General features: G+C 33.0%; 1 pseudogene across 1 annotated transcript; it reads left to right on the top strand.

Moving 5' to 3' along the window:
* Positions 1–568: 568 nt before the first annotated feature.
* On the top strand, positions 569–2,365 carry LOC114276567 (UPF0481 protein At3g47200-like; annotated as a pseudogene). Its single transcript, XR_014344596.1, has one exon. The product of XR_014344596.1 is annotated as a UPF0481 protein At3g47200-like (transcript).
* Positions 2,366–6,522: the final 4,157 nt, after the last annotated feature.

Here is a 6,522-nt window from a genome sequence, read left to right as displayed (position 1 = left end):
ATTTATTTTATTTTTCATATTTTTTTATTTTTAGTAAATTTTTTAATATTTTAAGTAATTTTTTTAATTTTTAGACACATCTAATATAAATACACTTAAAAAGTATAATATTTGTGAAAAAAATTTTAAAAAAAATTATTAAATACCAAAATATAAAATAATATGAAAATTTAATATATTTTTTATATTTTTGTATATTTATTATTTTTTAAAATATTTTTTTACAAATATTTTACTATTTAAATACATCTAAATAAAATATATCTAAAAAAATTAAAAAAAAAACTTATTTAAAATTTTAAAAGTATTGATTAACATTAAAAAAAAATTAAAAATTAAAAATTAAATTTAAAAAAAATTAAATTTAAAAAATTAAAACAATGTTTTGTCGTAATCATCGAAGGCAAGCCCTGACCGACATCAAAATAATGAGAAATGTTATGGATTATGAAATTTTTTTTATGAAAATGATCATAAAAAATCTGTGATTCTTAGATTACCTTAACTAGTGTATAGTGTTTTATTTTAAATGTAATTTAAAAATCATAAATTTTTCATAATTATTTTCATGAAAGACTTTTCATGATACCTAATATTAATAATGACTGATATTTTCAACGGAGATCTTGTGAGTTGGAACCCGATTACCTTCAAACTCAAACAAACTGTAATAGCCAGAATCCAGCAAACTCCCACTCCCACTCCCACTCCCACTGGTACTACTACAGCCCCCTCATCGACTGAATACCCAGAAAAACAACCTCAAGCCTATCTTCAGATATAACACCATCACCAACGAATCATGAGCAAACCTGAAACTGGTCACAAATTTGAAGAGGAGGCCAACAAAACACTAGACCATTCCGAATGGGTTATCAACATTAAAGAAAAACTCAACCAAGCCGGCCAAGAAAACTCAACAGCTGCCTGGGCAAAGATGTGCATCTACAGAGTCCCTCAGTGCCTGCGAGAAAGGGACGACAAATCTTACATTCCCCGGACCGTCTCCTTGGGGCCTTACCACCACGGCCGGAGACACCTCCGGACCATGGACCCCCACAAGTGGCGCGCCCTTTACCGTGTTCTCAAGCGTACCCAGCACGACATTGCTCTATATCTGGACTCCATTAAAGGGCTTGAAGGCGAGGCCCGTGCTTGTTACGAAGGCACAATTACTCTCACCAGCAAGGAATTCGTGGAAATGATGGTGCTCGATGGCTGCTTCATACTGGAGCTGTTCCGAGGGGCTATTGAGGGCTTCAAGAAGCTAGGTTACTCCCGGAAGGATCCTATCTTCGCGATGCGTGCCTCGATGCATTCGCTTCAGAGGGATATGATAATGCTCGAAAACCAGATTCCCCTCTTCGTACTGGATCGGTTGTTAGGGCTCGAGAACGGCGATCCTGACAAGAGAGGACTGGTGGCCAAGCTAGCAATCCAGTTCTTCGACCCGCTAATGCCAACCGATGAATCATTACAGTCACCACGACCATCATTATCATCGCTCGAATATGCAACCACATTTGATCCATTAGCAGACCAAGGCGGCCTTCACTGCCTCGATGTTTTCCGGCGAAGTCTCATGCGCGCGGGGCCAAAAGCCGTACCCAAAATGTGGATCAAGCGGTGGTCATCGCGGACGAACCAGGTCGTCGCCGACAAGCGCCGTCAACAATTGGTCCATTGCGTGACTGAACTGAGGGAGGCAGGGATTAAATTCAAGAAGAGGAAGACAGATCGGTTCTGGGACATTAAATTCAAGGATGGGACTCTGAGCATTCCTCGGCTGTTGATCCATGACGGTACCAAATCGCTCTTGCTCAACCTCATCGCGCTGGAGCAGTGCCATCTAGATTGCAGCAACGACATAACTTCGTATGTGATATTCATGGACAATTTGTTTAACTCGCCGGCGGATGTGGCTTACCTCCATTACCACGGCATAATCGAGCACTGGCTCGGCACCAATGGTGAAGTAGTGGACCTCTTCAACCGCCTCTCGGAAGAGGTGGTTTTCGACATCGATGGTAGTTACCTTTCGCAATTGTCGGAGCAGGTGAACCGGTATTACAATCATAGGTGGAATGCTTGGCGTGCGAACCTCAAGCATAACTACTTCAACAATCCCTGGGCTATCTTATCCTTTGTTGCTGCAGTGGTCTTGTTGCTGATTACTTTCGCTCAGACTTTTTATGCAGTTTATTCCTATTACAGACCTCTTACTTGAGCACGAGCATGAGTGCAATATCACGTCGTTGTGTATTAGATGAATTCCCATTTTTGTTTAATTATCAGCTAACCCTATTAGTTGGAGTTGTTACCTAATAAATCGTGAGCGAGGGTTTTCTAAGCCTCCGTTTGAAAAGTGGGTTGACTTTTTGGCTTTTTAATTTTTTTGACTTTTTAATTTTTTTGACTATTTTAACTTGGGCTTAAAAGCTTGGTTTAGGAAGGATTTTTTTGCTTTTTGGCTTTTTTGAGTTTTTTTATGAGAGAAGAATGTAATGATTATGGGTTGGATGTGATGTTTTGTTTGTTAAGGTTAAAATAGCCTATTTTGTTTTTTATGACTAAAATAGTCAAAAAAACCCAAATCATAACTTCCCAAACGAAGCCTAAATGTATTTTTTAAATTTTGTGTGCGTGTGTGTGTGTTTGTGTGTGTGTTTTAACTGGTAAGAATCGTTGAGAAAGTTATGAATTTCTTGTGAAAATCGATGTGAGTTTTTTTTGTGTGCCGATGTAATTGACGTACTTGAGAATTTTAAGAGTTGTTTGGGGTGTTTTAAATAAGTATATTTTTTTATTTTTTTGAATTAAAAAATTAAGAAAAAAATATGAATATTTTAGTTAATTTTTTGACTTTTTATGAAAAAATATGTATTAAAAAATTGTATAAATAAATATATAGGAGAAGATAGGGTAGGAGGCCGTACGGAATGATAGTGGTGACTGGCTGGGTGAGTAGATGAGAAAATATTATCTCATTTTCGGGTTTTGATTGGATGGTATTGTTTGGCTCGTGGGGGCCACCACAGGTCCCGTTTTTCTAATCGAAACCATTCAATATGTAGAACTCGTCGAGTACTATACGCTTGTAAAAAATCATGTTGATTGGATATCGATAACTATCTGATCGTGTTTATTTTTTTGTTAACGGTTAACTATAACACCATTCATTTTTATACAAAACTGATTTGATCATACAGTTAGCGATATCCGATAAATGTGATTTTTTGCAAACATATAATACTAGACAAGTTCTACATATTTAACGGTTCAAATTATCAAAATGGGATCCATGGTGGGCCCTCACGGGTCTAACTTTGCCATCCAATTTAGTGAATATTTTACTATAATTTTTTTCTTTTCCCTGGCCACTGACTCTGCCATCACGTCAGTATCAATCTTGGGGCTTTTTTTTTATTTGTATTAATATTTGTATATTATTTTTTTAATATTTTTTTTAGTGAATAATGATAACTTTTGAATTTTTTGACGTTTTAATTTTTTCAAGGGTTGCCAAACCGGTCCTTGATTTGTAGTAGGATTTATTGGGTAAGTCGGGAAATTTAGCCAAAGCTCCCTATATTCAACATGTTAGTAGATGCCTCGATCGTTTTGAATTGCGTATTTCGACTCTATAGATTAGAGGATTTTGTTAGTAGAGCATTGCTTCTCAGTGACGTATCATGTTTTCAGAAAATTATAATTTAGGAGACTATTTGATTTTTAAGTTGTGAAAGCATTTGTTTGATTGTAATGAAATGAGCCACCAAATAGCAGAAGTGAAAGCTCTGATTAAAGCTTTCACTGTTGCTATCAATTTGGTTATTTATTGAATTTGTTGGTCGTTGATTTTTGCTTGTAGAGCTTTCTTGAGGTATGTTGAATTGCTGTTGATTTAAATTATTATTTTTGATTGTTGTTGTTTGTTTGTAAATTTATAATGAAAGAACTTATAAAGCTTTTTTCAGTCATACTCTATATATATATATATATATATATTTTTTTTGTTAGTGATGCCCTATTTAAGAAGATAGTAAACTGTTAGGCTTAGTTTGACATAATTAAAAAAAGTCAAAAAGTTAAAAAGTCACTATCTTATTTAAGTCACATCATCTTATTTAATGCACATCACCTCTCTACCACATCACTTCAAACCCAACCCATATCTAAATCATATTTCATAAAAAGTCAAAAAGTACACTTATTTAGTTTATCCCAAATGGTAGTTAGTAATATTTTACTGTGAATCAGAATAACATTTTATTGTTAAACAGAATAAAATGTTACTTTTACGTCAATATCAACGTTAATTTTTGTTTTTAAAAGAATTTCATAGTCAACCTAAATCTTATTTTATAAATCTTGATGAGAGAATTCTAAAAATATTAATTTTATTAAAAATTGACTTTTAAATAATAAAAAAAAATTATATCATTTTAAAATTTAAAATATTACGTTACTCACTAATGATAAAATATTAAAATTTGTGCTGGACTTGTTAAGAATTTTTTTTTTTTTTTTTTTTACACTTATTCTTAAGGTATTAAAAATTATTATGAGAAGATTTTGATGAAATTTTTCTATTAAGTCCAGTATATAGGATTGACTTCATTGCTCTTATTATTTATTATTTAGCCTTGGTTTGGTTTTTTGTGGGCTTTTCTTAAGTGTGTACCTTACACCTTACACTTACGCGTTTCTGTTTGCTGTCCTGTTTTATGTTTACATCTTTCACTTATACCTTTTGTGTTGGTTACATATGGTGTGCAACCCCTTAGGGTTGCACACCATAACAGTACCCTTTCATTATAGGTTAAATAATTATAAAAGACAAAAAAAAAGTTACAAAATTACAAAAAGATAAAAAAGCTCTAAAAGTATCAAATTACCCCTTATACAAACAAAAAGTTAAAAAAGTATCATTTTATACTAAGGGCAATTTTATCATTTTAAAGCCAAACAAGAATATCAAACGATTAAAAAAATTCCAGGCTAAAAAAGTCCAAAAGCCAACTAAAAAAGCCAAAACCAAACGACACCTTATTCGGAGATGGTCATATGGTGCAAACGTCTTAGGTCTAGTTTGGATACTTCAGAAAAAGTTAAAAAGTCTAAAAGTTACTTAAAAAATTAAAAAATTATCATTATTCACCAAAAAAAAATATTAAAAAATTATCTTCACACCATCTCCCTTTTCAAACAATCATAACGGCAAAGCAGGCGGAGCATTGTTGTGGGAAAAATTGCACTTATTTAGGTGTACACATAACACGGTACTGCTCGGCCCGTAGGGTCCTTCACGAGTTCCGTTTTAATAATCTGGACCGTCAATGTGCAGAACTCGTCGAGTACTATATACTTGTGAAAAATCACGTTGATCAAATATCGGTAACTATATGATCAAATCAGTTAAAAATTATAAAATTGATGGTATTATTGTTAACGATTGAAAAAAGACTAATCTGATCAGATAGCTATCGATATCCAATCAACGTAATTTTTTACAAGCATAGAGTACTCGACGAGTTCTATACATCGAACGGTTTTGATTAGCAAAATGGGACCTGTGGTAGGCCTCCACAGGCCGAACAACACCTTCAATTCACTGCCCGAAAAGTACAGAATCATCTCCTCTCCCCCACTCTGTCCACACTGTCCCTCACCATGCAGCTATTCCATTACTTTCATCACAATCTTCTCCTACACACTTATTTATACAATTTTAGGCAAATTACATATACCTCCCTCGAGGTTTAGCTAAATTATAGATACCCCTGAGGTTTCGAAAATTACAGATACCCCCCTGAGGTTTATATTTTCATAACAAATTGCCTCCCGAAGTTTCATAACAATTTGCCCCCTAATTTGTTATGAAAATAGTACCTTCAGGGGTATCTGTAATTTCTCAAATCTCGAGGAGTATCTGTAATTTTGCCAAACCTCGAGGGAGTATATGTAATTTGCCCTACAATTTTTTAATATATATTTTTTTATAAAAAGTGAAAAAAGTTAACCCAAATATCTATATTTTTTTACTCAACTTTTTAATCTAAAAAAATAAAAAAATACATTTATTTAAGACGCACCAAACAAATCCTTAATTTGAGTTAAAATTCTCGGAGTGTACCAAAGATGATCCGTGCAAATGTCTTATATTATATGTCTGATTTATGCTCGGGTTGGATGACAATTTTAAAAGTTAGAAAAATTGAGTCAACGAATTAAAAACGAAAATAAATCAAAATTAATAAAATAAATAATTATACAATTTTTTTATAAACGAAAGATAAATGATTAATTTGGTAAGATTTCTAAATTGAAGACACGTATTTATTTTCCCCTTTAGTCATTTTTTTTAATTGATTCAAGTTTTATTTTTTATTTTTTTTACATTTTGGAACGTCTATTAATTTTTTGAAAAATATTTAGAAATGATGAAAACAATTTAATTATTTAGTCTTTTAATAAATAAATTTTGGTTTAGTTTCGTTTTTAGTGAAAAAACATTTTGAC

The sequence above is a fragment of the Camellia sinensis genome, chromosome 1, assembly GCF_055761805.1.
Source record: "Camellia sinensis isolate YWXY chromosome 1, ASM5576180v1, whole genome shotgun sequence".
Lineage (NCBI taxonomy): Eukaryota > Viridiplantae > Streptophyta > Magnoliopsida > Ericales > Theaceae > Camellia > Camellia sinensis.
This window is presented reverse-complemented; position numbering and strand designations above follow the sequence as displayed.